The sequence below is a fragment of the Pinus tabuliformis genome, chromosome J (genome assembly GCF_031772625.1).
Source record: "Pinus tabuliformis cultivar Carrire ecotype Pingquan chromosome J, CPIR1, whole genome shotgun sequence".
Taxonomy (NCBI): Eukaryota; Viridiplantae; Streptophyta; class Pinopsida; order Pinales; family Pinaceae; genus Pinus; species Pinus tabuliformis.
Window position 1 is genome coordinate 1314752083 of NC_142295.1, and position 15326 is coordinate 1314767408.

At 36.2% G+C, this 15326-nt stretch overlaps 1 long non-coding RNA gene across 1 annotated transcript; it reads right to left on the bottom strand.

Moving 5' to 3' along the window:
- Positions 1-5198: 5198 nt before the first annotated feature.
- LOC149232091 (uncharacterized) lies at positions 5199-5949 on the bottom strand. Its single transcript, XR_016247513.1, has 2 exons — positions 5500-5949; positions 5199-5393 (listed from the first exon to the last, which is right to left on the bottom strand). It is a non-coding gene; the product is annotated as an uncharacterized LOC149232091 (long non-coding RNA).
- Positions 5950-15326: the final 9377 nt, after the last annotated feature.

The window sequence follows — 15326 nt, forward strand, 5'->3', positions numbered from 1 at the left end:
CATCAAAGTTGTCGATTGACCCGATCACCCTAACCGAGGGTTATCTGTACGACATCAACGAGATAGTGTGCGATGTCACCTCTAAGGCCCTCCAAAATTTTATGCAGGAGAACCAGACTTTGTTGGGGGCCCTCAGAGCACAGTTGTAGGAATTGCAGGTATTCCCTCCTCAGGCTGGTACCCTTTCAACCAACCTCGCAGTTGGAACAATGACAACAAAACAGATGTTGCGCATGCGGATGATGAATACCATAGTGCTGCTAGAAGGGGCACTAGTGACAACAAATGAGGCCGACAGGCCTACTGTTAGCACACTAAAGGGTCTCCGTATCAACATCGCTGCAATCCTGTGAGAGACCTTATATGTTTTACAAGATGGGATTACTACAGAGCTGTGAGCTAGGGAGAGCCGTGCACTGTAAGTCCTCAGTGATTAGAAAATCAATATCGAACAATTGAGCTTGCAGCACGACGAAGTGGTGTCTTAGAATCAATAGCTGGTACACGTAATAGACAATGCTTGCCAAAGCGTCCCAGAGCTGGCCATCCCAACAAACATGCTAGCAGACGCATGGATCCATAGGTTAGCAGCAGGGGTACATGAGGCGAGGCAAGAAATGACAAAGGTACAGTTGGAGCTGAACCTTCAGATCACCGAGCTGCGGTTAAAGGCGCAACTGTCCACCCCCTGGAAGTCAGAGAACACAGCACTAGCACTATCACAGCGGGGGACCCCAACATCCAGCGCCTAGAGACAGAGGCGTAAGAACTCCAACAACAGTATGACAATGTCAAAGGAACTATGTAGACGGTGGCCCTCACTTAGAGGCTCGCGTGGATGTAACAGGCTAAAGCGCTAAAATAACTGGTGGGTGCAACATGTCACAAGGAAGTAGTCCTGAAGGCGCGCGTTCAGCCTTGGATTGACGAGGCCTTCACCATCATAGCAGAAATTGAAGGCAAGCTCACACAAATGTAGGGGATGCACGCCTTAATGTAGAGAAGCACTTCCGACAAAGAGGTCTCAAAACAACGTATGTAGCAGATCTAGCAAGAAGAAACTTAGTGTGTTGCTGACCTTGCCACAATTCGAGAACAATTGGAGGGACTCCCCGTAAAGATCTCCACACCAACAGAGTGACTTGAGGTCGAGTCACGATGTTTTTGTTGGGGGCCTGTTTGGCATGGAATCCCCCAAAGGCATGTTTTGGGTCTTAAGGCCCAAGTTTTTACTGAATCTTGTTGTAAAAGCTCCACGAATTGTGGGCGCGGGGCACAAAAGTATAATAGAATCACAGGGTTGTCCACCCTAGTTTTTGTAATGTAATGTCGACTGGATAGACCTACCCATGGTCCACGGACCATGGGATTGTATAAATAGAGTGAGGCTCTAAGTGTAAAAGAAGAACTAAGAAACTAATAGAAGGATGAGAAGTCTAAGTGATTGAGTCAAAGAGTAAAGTGTGTTTGTGGGTTGTAGAGTAGGAGAAGGCTCTGCAACTGAGTGTGTAGATGCCTAGTAGTCCGCAGCTGAGTGCGCAGACCCCTGCAGCTGAGTGTGCAGGGAAGGTCGAGTCTGTAACCATTGGAAGAATCAAGAAAGAGAAGTTTTGCTATAATTCTGTGTATCTTTTCCTGGTTTAATGCGTGATTGAATAGAATTTGCAAGTATACTATTTATTTATTATGCGAACCTGTATAAATGTTTTTCATTGTTAAGTATAACTTAAGACATTTAAGTTGGCGAAGGTGCTTAATTAATACTGGAAGATAAATAAGATCTCGGGTAATAGCGCAAAGCACGACACAGTCCCTGGTTAGGGCTGCGCGAAGGCAGGATATCAGGCCGTGAGGAATGGAAGGTGCGTGAAGCCACCTATGTGCAGGAACAAACAAAGGACCAGTCAAACCTCTCAAACATCTCAAGGGTGCGGAAACCTAGTTCTAGCACCCTCCCATACTACTTCGGTTGAGACTTCAATCCGCGCTCCATGGATTATTGCCAAAAGGGCCAGTAGTACAAGGATTTCATTGGCTAATTAACTCTGAACCTGGGTTAGGCCCCAACAAGCCAACAATTGGGTTGGAATTTCCAAATCTGCACAGACCATCAAAGCCTCAAATATTTTTTGGAGCAACACCTGTCCTCACCGCAACAAAAGAAATAGTTGGCCAAAATGTTCATATATGATTATGAGATAATTTACAAGAAAGGGCATGACAATGTAGTAACGGATGCTTTATCACACCAATTTGAGGATGAAAGCACCTTGTTATCAATCTCTCTTCCCATAACAGATTGGATTGAAGAAGCCTACAAGGAATAGTTTCCACACCCCTCTCCCAGCTCATTAATAACTTGAGAGCGGGTGCTAATTCCTCAGTTGGCTACTCTTGGAAGGATGGGATTCTTCGCTACAAGGATCGAGTATTTATATCACCGACATCCACCCTTAAAACTCACATTTTGGCAGAGTTGCACTCATCTCCCACTGTAGGGCATGTAAGCTTTCAAAAGACTTATGCTTGCATTCGTTGTTCTTTCTTTTGTATGGGCATGAAAACTAACATTCTTAATTTTGTATCTGAATGTGATGTGTGTCAACACCACAAAGGAGAAACAGTCAAGTTACCAGGAAGCTTACAACCATTGCTAATCCCTGCCTTCGTCTGGATGAATGTTTCTATGGATTTCATTACTAGTCTTTCGAAGTCAGGCAAAAAATCCATCATCATGGTGGTTGTGGTCATTTTTGCGCTCTACCCCACCCATTTACCGCCACTTTGGTGGCTCAAGCTTTCATGGGCCATATCTTCAAACTACGTGGCATGACAAATTCCATTGTGTCTGATTGTGACTTGACTTCACTAGCAAATTTTGGCAAGAACGTTTCAAGCTACAAGGCACCCAACTCCAACTAAGTACTACCTATCATCCCCAAACTGATGGTTAAAATGAAGTAGTCAACAAATGTTTGGAGACATACCTAAGGTGTTTCACTTCATAAAAGTAGCATCAATGGGTACAGTGGCTACATTTAGCTGAATGGTGGTACAATACTAACTATCATGAAGCCACCAAGATGACTCCATATGAAGCAGTGTATAGCCAACTCCCACCTTCACCTATTTATTATATCCCTGGACTCTCTAAGGTGCAAGCAATTGATCAACTCCTACAGAAGCATGCTGCCATGCTAGCTCGTCTCAAAGATAATTTCCATCAAGCTCAGAATCGAATGAAGCAACAAGCAGACCAACATCGTTCAGAGCACACATTTCAAGAAGGGGATCAGGTATTCTTGTGGCTACAACCATATAAGTGAACATCGCTCAAAGAAAAGGGCTACCAAAAATTAGCTCCAAAATCATACAGGCCTTATCAAATACTTTAGCGCATTGGAGCAGTAGCCTACAAGCTGGCCTTGCCACGAACTTCAAAAATCCATCCAATCTTCCATGTATCATGCCTCAAGAAAGTGGTGGAGAACAATTGCACAATTCAAAGCAGTTTACCTGAATTGGATGAGGAAGGTTCACTTTGGTTCCAACCTGAATAGGTCCTCGATACTCATGAAATACATATGTGCGGTCGCACGATCAAGGAAGTCCTTGTCAAGTGGAAAGACACCTCTCTAGAAGATGTGACCTAGGAACCAACCACTATTCTTCAACAGTTTCCATAGCTTCAGCCTTGAGGACAAGGCTGCTTTTGATGGGGGAGGGCATGTTAGGGTCCAACCCTAACCCCTTTATTTATGTAATAAACCCAATAGGGTCGAGTCATAGTCATAGTTAGTTAAAGAGTCAATAAATCCCGTATTAATAATTGTAAGTGGTTGACCCGCATTTAAGAAAGGGACCACAGTTAGTTATAAACAGGCCATAATTAATAAGTAAAGTGGTTAAACCATGTTATGCAAAGGACCACTAGTCGTTAGGTTGTTGAAGGTAATTTAGCTATAAATATTCATAGTTAGAAGGGAAAGATCATCGAGTCTTATTTTGTAATTGAGCTCTGCTCTGCTGGAGGTTTCCCCCTCGAAGAGGCAAGTGAACATTGCTTTTATCTCTGAATAATAAAATACTTGTTGTTTTCTCATTTTATTATGTGTTCTGGGTTGTATTTCAATATGTCACAACCAAGTTGATATATTATTTTACTTAAAATGGAAATTCAACTATCTAGATTATGAACAACATTGAAATATTTGTATGTTATTAATAAATATGTCATGTGTCAGTTTGATGTAAAACACAGAAAGAGTTACACACATGCTTCATATTGGAATCTAAAAGGTGCAACAAATGATATATATATATATATATATATATATATATATATATATATATATATATATATATATATATATATATATATATATATATATATATATATATATATATATATATATATATATATCATGTTATGACTATTAAGCTCTTTTATAACCTCAAAAGAAATAAAATCGAATAAAACTTATTTGTATTTTACATATTGAAATCATTGTAATTTAACATACATTTTTGTGCATTAAAAGACACTTTCTACAAACTCAATATTAAATTGATGTACATGATATATTTTAGTTCATTTTAAGTATCAAAGTGACTCACATCATAGTAATATTGTACTTACTTCCTTAGTCTATCAAGCTAGAATTCAAAATTGTTATTTTGTAAAATTTTACTTCTTGAATGTTCTTAATTGAATGTCTTAAGTTAAGGAATTGATTGAAATATTTGATAGCCAACTAAATTTAGGAAAGTTCATAAAATTATATAAAATTATCTAAAAACATATCATTAATTATTTTTTGGTATATTAAATTCCAATACATATGACTTATATCATGTGTTATGACTAAGCTCCTGTAGATGACCTCAAAAGAAATAAAATTTAATAAAACTTATTAGTTGAACATTACTAGTTGAAGACATCTTTTAAAATTGAATTTAAAATGTATTTCAATCCTATTTATGTTTTTTAATTGAACCATGAACATATATTTTAGTTCATTTTAAGTATCAAAGTGACTTGCATCATAGTCTAAGATTGTACTTATTTTCTTAGTTTATTTCCTGAGAAGTCAAAATTGTTATCTTGTTAGTTATGTATGATAATAAACTATCCATATGAAAATATATACAAATTACATTATACATGAACATCCATAAACTGAAATAATAAGCATCCATAAACTAAAATAATGTTCATGCATCCATAAATTGTCCATGTATGAAAATATACAAAGTCTGTACATCACATGTGAATGTGCCCTATGAAATGGGCCTGAAAATATACAAACTATCTATGATCCACTCTAGAAAGTATTGCTTCTAGAAATATTATGTGTGTTTTGCTGCACAGAGTGAGCATCCATAATCTGATACTGCAATATAACACATTCAAATTCAAATTAATTAAAACATTATTTGTACAAAATAAACAATCTAGAAATAAATTATTTTGAACTATGCATTTAAATATTCCCCTACTTGTGACTCAGTCGAGTGCAAATGGAAGTCAGGTGGGATGGGGGTCTAATCAATCTAGGTTTGGTGCTCCCCTTCCTGTGGCTCAATGCCTCCATACCCAACATCCCACTCATGTGTTTTCATAACTGCAACATCAACACCCCTTTGCATCAAGGCATGTGTACACAATGGAAAAGAAAAATTAAATTAGTCTACGAATTAATTAACATGAATACATGTAAAAAAAAGAAAATGTTGAAATATTAGGAATAAAAAAAATCACCTCAACTGTTAATCCATGAGTGCTATGAGGTGGAGGTGGAGGTGGAGGAGAATAATCCATGGAAACATGCACTAGTAGAGGCTACTCTGGCTAGTCAACTTCCCCCTCAAATGACCTCATAAGCTCATCTGTGTAGTTGGGTTGTGCATGATGCTATCATGATATTATTCATATAAATTAAATTTGATACAAACTTATTAATATAAATAATGTATAATTTGACAATTAGAGTTAAACATTTTGTATATATGTACTTGGTATGTGTCATGTGAGCCATGCACCCTTCAAGTGTCATGAATGGTATCACGACACATACATGCACATGAAAAAAGTTGGTCATGTCTTAGACTCGCGAGATATGAATCATCATGTAACGCAACTGGTGGGCCACAAGGTAACAAAGGTGGTCTACTCATCTCTCCACGCAATGTGACATGTGCAATGGCCAATTTCCTCTACATGTTATCTGCAATGGTATGCCTAGTCTCAGCGCTAAGTTATGATGACTGCTCTAGCTCAGCCAGCAATACCACGCTCCAAGATGGTCATGGAAACAATATTGGAGGTGGTCCTACATGTGTAGGGCCCCTACGAGACATGACACATTCGTAACTACGTCCCAAGCTAGGTCCATAAAACTTAGATATGGTGCTAGTGTAATCCAACCTCATATGTGGCACAAACTCTGCATATATATGCCTTGCAAATTAAATGGGGACCTGGTAATGGTGGGGGAACTGGCCCCAAGTTGCAATGAATGGATCATAAACAAATTGGGCTGCATCAACATTCTTAAAATATTTTAGCAGAATCAAACTAACCTGTCTAAAACAACAATCTAGAGGGATGTCAAACAACTCCCCATGAATATCAATATTCTTGGTGGCATCTTTCACCACCTTCCAAATATGTGGGCCTCTAACCTCTAGCCTCCTAATCCTATGTATGAAATATAGGAGGTTGCTCTGTGGGCTTGCCCTTTGGTATGTATTGATCAACTTGTTGATGTTATCCGACATTAGAGACAAAGTAGACCTAGTAGGTGAGCTAGAAAATATTTTATCCATATCTCATGTGATCCATGTTTTTTGGGCCCTAACATCCTCAACTGTGATACTAGCTATAGTGTCGTTCCATGGAGGGATCAACATTGCATTTTGATCCTCATCTTCACCCTACTGAGGGTCTGCAAATCATAAACATAATTTAATATATATATATATATATATATATATATATATATATATATATATATATATATATATATATATATATATATATATATAACTAGAAGAATAATAACATATACATTAAATTGAAACACATCAATTGAAGATGATTCAAAAACTAAAGACAATTTCAAGACATAAACATATAAATTTTAAAGAGGATTCAAAATATGAGATGTATCCTTGCAATAGGTGAAGAAGGCTCACTATCTATAGCAAGATCATCAAGATAGATAGGAACACTAGCTATGACACTCTGACTAGTGTCAAAGGGAGGATCTACGAGTGGAAAAAACACTCTAGTATGACTACGTGATCTAGCCCAACCATGTATAGCAGATCCCCAAACACTCTGACAGACTGCGATTGGGGGGTGTATGGGAGATGGCTCTAGAAATTACATATAATACATATAAACTAATCCAAGAAAAAAAATGTTGACATAGAAAGAATGTTGACAAGAAAACCATTTATAAACTCAAGTAGAATAATTTAGGCTAAAGTCCTAAACTAAATAGAGTGTATTTTTTGATAAATTATTAACAAAAGTATTGAGTTCCATGTAAACACAATCGAAAAATGTGATCAAATCTAACTTACACATTTTCTCATTTATAAATAATGCATTTTATTCATATATCATAAATATGTAAATATATGTAAAAAATTGAAATAAACCTATTTTCAGAACTAATAAAACATCATTCCAACCAAATACTCCATAAGACAAGTTCTTATAATGTTTGATTTTGACACATGACATGTGCTAGGTGCAAGCACATGAAGACAATGTTTTTGGTACAACACACTACATAATGAAACAATATGGTACAAATTAGAAAAGAGTCAAAATGCTTATATATTCACTTTAAATTCACTTTTCATCATGGATTTAATGTATGTATCAATGATGCATTGTTGAAACTTGAACACACACACACACACACACACACACACATATATATGTTGCATTATATAGTTAAATAAAAATATAGGAAGTGTAAGTTATAAAATCATTACTCAACTAATAAATTTAATAAGGGTGGGAACTAAGAGATATATAGTTGTCATATCATTATATTAAATAATTCTACAAATATGAGTAGTGGAAATTTTAAGGAAAATTATAGTTTATAGATCAACTCGAGTCTTAAAAAATTGTTGAGAATCGCCCATATTATGTTATTATGAAGAGCACATTATGTTAAATAATTATAAAACTATGTTAAACGTTATATGTGTGTGATGTTATAGCTATAACTATGATATATATAGTTATATATTTATGTTCCACCTTACAAATATATATATATATATATATATATATATATATATATATATATTTGTAAGGTAGAACATAAATATATAACTATATATATATATATATATATATTGTAGAAATAGGGTGATAGAATTGTAACTGCTCAAGAAATATAATCTAAATCAAAAGACACAATTCTACTCTACTACTCTGCATAAATTAATTTACAATTTAGAAAAACATTTGCAAACGTGCATCAATCACATAGAAAAGTAAACATATTTATATAGGGGAAACCAACTAGTAAAAACCCCTTAATCCTGCTTGCATTAATCAGTTGAATAGAGAATGTATTACAATTTGTTGCTCATTTTGAGCTCAACTTCCAAGTGAACAATTGTTCTCTCTACTCAATGAGAAGCTTTGACCTAGAGTTAGTCAATTGTTGCCTTTGCTTAACCCCCTATTTCCTTGTGCAAATCCTGAGGAATTAGGCACCTAGTTTTTAGGAATTTTTCTCTAATTTATTGTGCAATTCCCAAGGTTGGATCTATGACTGCATGCAACACTTGTACACTCAAGACTTGTTTACAACTGATGTTACACTACCTTGCAATATTCTCGACGACAGTTAGGGAACTTGAATTCTCTGCACACACTAGATATTTTTGGTTGATTGATCAGTTAACTGGATTACCAATGAGTTAGATTGTTCTCGCACTGCATAACTAACCTCCAAGTAGTTCTATCAATAGTTAGAACTAGTTTAACTGAATACAACTGGAAATAACTAAACTAGATTGCTAAAAATTAATAATCACACATGCATAAATGATATCCAAGCCCTCTAACTTGAATTGAATGAGCTAACTGAGTGGAAAGATCCATGTCACCTCAGTTAACTACCTCCAAGTTGTCTACTGATATGAAAATTCCATTTTTCTCAATATGACCAAGGGAAAGTCAAATTGAGACTTTCTTGCAACACTTCTCAACACCCCCTCTTAGGAAGAAAGGGATTTTCAACCACCCCTATCCTACACCTGTGGCATTAGAACTTTCCTCTTGACAAAGCCTTTTTCAAGATGTAAGCATATTTTTCATATGTCATAATTTAGCAACATTATCCTCCTCTACACACAATATCTTAAATGATGATACTAGATATCTATATGCTTGGATTGATCGTGAAATACTAAATTCTTAGAGAGCTTAATGCAACTCTAGTTATCACAATAGATCATAGTTGGATCCATATCTTGAGAAAATAGTCGAACATGTATCTTTCTCATCCATATCGCCTCACATTCTACTTGATTTGCAGTCATCTATTCAAATTATGTTGAGTTGAGCACCACATACCTGTGCTTTCTGCTGTACCAGGAAATTGTTGTAGACCCAACACTGAAAATTCCACCTGATGTACTCTTTCATTCAAATGGACTCCCTACCCAATATGCATCTGTGAATCCACACAACTTCACCCTCTATGTCTATATGTACCATAATCCATATTGGGTCGTTCCTCTGAAGTACCGTAAGACATGCTTTGCTACCTTATAATACAATTTGGTCAGCCTAGCCGTAGCTTGGCTTAGCTGGTTGACTGCATAGCATATATCTGGTCATGTGTTCATAAGATACATTAGTGAACTCACTAACTATTGGTAAATCATATCATCAACCTCCTCACTTGAAGTGCCATTTTCCTTTCTCTAGTTGGTCTCTAGAGGTGTCTCCATGGGCTTACAACTCTCCATGCAAAATCGTGGTAGTATGTTATGAAACCAGCTCACAAAAATATAGAAAAGATAGATCAATGCCTTAGAATTAAGCCTCTTCGAGGGGGCAACCTCCTTTACATTACACAAATGAACAATTCTTGGATGATACAAATGGCTAAACCTCCCTTCTATATATAGGAGTCTAAGGGGTCACAACGTAATCAAGCCGACATAACAGTAATAATATAAGGGCACAAAAATAACAATAGTGGGTTTCTATGGGGCATACTAATAACAATATGGGGGCAATAGGGACACAATAATAACAATAAGGGATACAATGACAATAGTAATGGGCGAATCACTAGTATTATAAGGGCCTAACATGCCCCTCTCCTTTTGAAAAGTATTGTCCTCAATGCTTGAGTAGTTCTGGATGCTTCTGTATAAAATTCTCATCCTCCCATGTGGAATCTTCAGCAGATAAGTTCTTCCACTTGATGAGATACTCCGAAATTGATTGATTTCGTAGCTATCGAGTTCTTGTTTTTGTGACTGCTTCTGGTTCCAATATTATTTTTCCTTCCTCGTCAAGTTTTGGAAATATTGTTTGAACTAGGAGCTTGTCACCTATAACCTTATTTAAACATGAAACATGGAAAACTGGGTGCACTCGGGAAGCTGCAGGAAGCTCCAATTTGTATGCCATTGTACCAATCTTTTGCAACACCTTGTACGGACCATAATACTTTGAATTTATTATCCTTCTTAGCTTGCTTGAGGGACATTTATTTATATGGTTGTAGCCATAGGAATACCCAATCACCTACATCAAAACTTCTTTCGCTGCGATGTTGATCTACCTGTTGTTTCATTCTATTTTGCACGAATGTGAGCTTATCCTTTAAGAGTTGCAGAACTTGTTGTTGATGCTTGATGTGATGTTCCAATACTTGAACCTTAGAATTTTCTCTTAAATATGATGTGATGGATGGTGGATGATATCCATAAAGTGCCATAAATGGGGTCATTTTTGCTGTAATATGGAAGGAAGTGTTATACCACCATTTAGCCAGAGGCAACCATTTGACCCATTGTGCTTGTTCATTAGATACAAAGAAACGAAGATATCCTTCCAAATATTTGTTTACTATCTTAGTTTTCCCATCAGATTGAGGATGATAAGATGATCTATGAGCTAACTGAGTACCGAGATAAGAAAATAATTTTGCCCAAAAATTTCCAGTGAAAATGGGATCTTTGTCACTTACAATAATCTTTGGGTTTCCATGTAGCTTTTGAATTGTTTCCATAAATGCAGTAGAAATTGTACTAGCTTTAAATGGATGTGACAATGCACAAAAGTGTGCATACTTGGTAAGTCTGGCAACTACCACCATGATGACACTCTTTCTTTCAGACTTGGGTAAACCTATGATAAAATCCATTGAAACCTCCTCCCAACATTGGATTGGAATGGATAAAGGTTGTAATAGACCTGGGGTCTTAATTGTTTCAACTTTATTTTGTTGGCAAACTAAACATTCCTTCACAAACTTTTGAATATCCAATTTAAGGCCATCCCAAAATAATTCATTCTTAACCCTGTGGTAAGTTTTTAAAAATCTTGAGTGCCCTCCTAAGGGAGAAGTGTGCAATTCCATTAGAATATTTTGTTTGAGTTGGGAATTCTTACATAGGTATAAGTGATCTTTGTACCATAATGAATCATTTTTCCAGCTAAATGTATCAGATGTACTGGGATCTTGTTGTAGTTTTCAAATGAGTGCCCACACTTCTTCATCATTCTTCCATTCCTCCCTTGCTTCGTTTATCCAATCTGGTTGCATAATAGAAATGACGCACAACAATGCTTCCACATCCTCATCCTTTCTTGAGAGTGCATCTGCCACAATATTTTGCTTCCCTTTTTTGTAGATGATTACAAAGTCATAACCCAACATCTTTGTGACCCATTTTTTTTTTCTCTTCAGAGGATAATCTTTGTTCTAAAAGGATTGAAGACTATCATGATCTGTTTTTACCTTGAAGTGTCTTCCCATTCGGTAGGGTCGCCATTTCTTACGTGCATGTAGTATTGCCAACATTTCCTTCTCATAAATAGCTCTATGTAAATTCTTTCCCTTGATTGGATGATTTTCAAAAGCAATGGGTCTTTCATCTTGCATTAAAATAGCACCAATTCCATTTCCTAAAGCATCACATTCCACAATAAGGGTTTTTGTGAAGTTTGGCGTATCTAAGACCAGTGCTTGGCATATTGCCTCTTTAAGATGTTCGAAGGCCTTTGTTTCTTCTAGAGTCCATGAAAATGCATCTTTCTTCAATAATGTTGTTAGAGGTGTTGTTTCTCCCATGATCCTTAACAAACTTGTGATAATACCCTGTCAACCTGATAAATCCTCGTAGATGCTTTATGGATGTGGGGATTTTCCATTCCTTAATGGCTTTAATTTTCCTAGGGTCTACCTTAACACCTTCATGAGATACAATATGAGTCAGATATTCCACCTCTTGTACTCCAAAGAAACATTTGGAGCTTTTTTCATATAATTGTTTCTCCTTCAATAGTTTGAGCACCCTATCAACATGTTCAACATGATCCTTCCAAGACTTGTTGTAAATTAGTATATCATCAAAAAATACTAACACAAATTTTCTAAGGGTTTTAAAATGGAATTCATCAAACCTTGAAATGTAGAAGGTGCATTAGTAAGGCCAAAAGGCATGACCAAAAATTCATAATGACCCTCATGAGTTCTAAATGTTGTTTTCAGAATGTCTTCAGTCTTCATTCTGATTTGATGATATCCTGAACAAAGATCCAACTTGGTGAAGTAAATTGATTCATGCAATTCATCCAATAATTCATCAATGATAGGAATGGGAAATTTATCTTTAATAGTGAGCTTGTTGAGCTCCCTATAATTAGGACACATGCACCATGATCCATCCTTCTTGTGCAACAATACTACTGGAGCAGAGAAATAACTTTGACTAGGTTGAATTATACCAGCCTCTAGCATTTCTGCAACCATACGTTCAATTTCACTCTTTTGGGCATAAGGATATCTGTACAGCTTGATGTTTGGAGAAACACTTCCTGGAATCAAATGAATAGCATGATCATGATCACGAATAGGTGGGAGACCTTTGGGAGTCTCAAATACCTAGGAATGATTTTCCAAGACTTTTTGGATATCTGGAGAAATAGATGATTTCGATGTGGGAATCTCTAGCGAACATAATTGTGCAATCACACCTTTTTATTCCTTCTTTAGAATATTTGTCATACCGTTAGAGCTTATTATCTTTCACGGTTTCCCTGCAATACCCCTTAATTAAACTTCCTTTCCTTCCACACAAAATTTCATGAAAAGTTCTTGAAAATTAAAAGCTATTGTACCTAAGGGTTGTTGCCATTGGACTCATAATACAACATCAGCACCACCCATTGGAATGGAAAGCATTGGACTATTAAATACATATTCTCCCATGGATAGCTTGATATTATGGCACTTTCCAGAAGAATTTATGGTTCCTCCACTTGCAACCATCACTTGACACTCTGGCGTTGGATATAGAAAGCAATTCAATTCCTTTGCTATATTACAATGAATAAAATTATGGGTACTTCTCGAATCAATCAACACTATTACCTTTTTCTTCTTGATATGTCCTTTTATCTTGATAGTTTGAGGAGTGGTAATTCTAGCCAATGCATTACAATATATGGTCGGATTCATTTCTTCTTTATCTAGGGTTTATTCTTAGATTATATCCACTTCTTTTGACATTTCTTGCTCCTTTTCTTCCTCCTCTTCACAATCCATGTAGAATAATTTCTTCTCAGCACACTTTTGACCTTTAGTGTATTTGCCATCACAACTGTAACAAAGCCCTTTTGCTCTTTTTTCTTCCAATTTTTGTGGTATCAACCTTGTAGGTTGTGGAAGGCTATGGGCAACAACACTTCCATCTTTGGAGTTGTGAGTGGTAGGCTTCCTCGTTGCCATAATTTTGCTTTCCATTTTTCTTGCTAACCTGAATGCCTTCTCCAATGAATCAGGTTCCCAAAGGTGAACCTCATGTTGGATATTATCCTTTAAAGTCCCTATGAACACATCAATCTTATGCTTCTCTAGAATATCTTTTACCCTTATGTTCAATTTTTGAAAGTCCTCAGTGTGCTCTATCATTGAACCCTTTTGTTTGAGATTTATCAATTGGCTAACAAAAGTGTTGCTTTTTGTATCCTCATAATGTGTTATCATTTCTTCCATAAAAATTGCCCAAGTGACAATTTGTTTACGAGAGAAAAGCCATTGATACCATATAAACTAATTTGGTTCCAAGTATAAAATTGCAATACGTACCTTTTGTGTGTTTTGCACATTATGGAGATTGAAAAATTGTTTCATCTGTAGTATCCATGTCCGGGGATCCTTGCCATCAAACTTCCTCATATCGATTTTTGGAACATGGTGGGTCTTCAATCCAACATTATAGTCTATGAAATCATGATTAACATTTCATTTGTTCTCATCATGAGTTTCCTTTACTACCCTTTCACGATTAGTGACCATTTCTTGTAGCAACTTATTCAAATTCATCCTCAATTCTTCCATATTATCGTCCATGCCATTCATTTTAGCTTCTACGTCTTTCTTTAAACCATCCATCTTAGCTTCCATGCCATCCATATTAACTTGCATGCCATTCATATTAGCTTCCATTCCATTCATCTTGGCTTCATTTACCTTTAGTGAGAGTGAAATTTGTTGTAGTTGGTCTTGTAATTTTGATATATCATGTTGCATTTCTTCCTCTTCTTCACGAGTCATGCTAGAACTTTCAAGTTGCTTACTAGGTGTTTCCATTTTCTTTCTTCGGAACATTAATTAATGCTAATAATTCTTCACTATTCCCTTTGAATTCCTTCAAACTAATTTTTCAAACCAATCTTATGCAAAATTAAAAAAAACTACACACCTTTTTTTCACTTTGTAAGAGCTCGATATTGAATCTGTTGTATCTCTGTAACTACAGATCTCAAATATCTGAAATCTCATTCTGAGGTAGCCCGTTGAGTCCTCTTTCTAACCCCGCAAGTTTGATCGAGATTGGATTCTCCAAGGAAGACTTATGCCAAATATCCCACGGTGACCTGATTATAGAAGAGTTCAGTAGAGCGAACTTGTATGATGTGCCACATGTCACTATTTCGACCTTAGTACCAGAAACTAATGCACAAAAAACTACAAGTTGTTCTCTTTCTGAAACTTATGAAATTTCAATATGATGCTCAAAACAAAATTTATTACGATTTT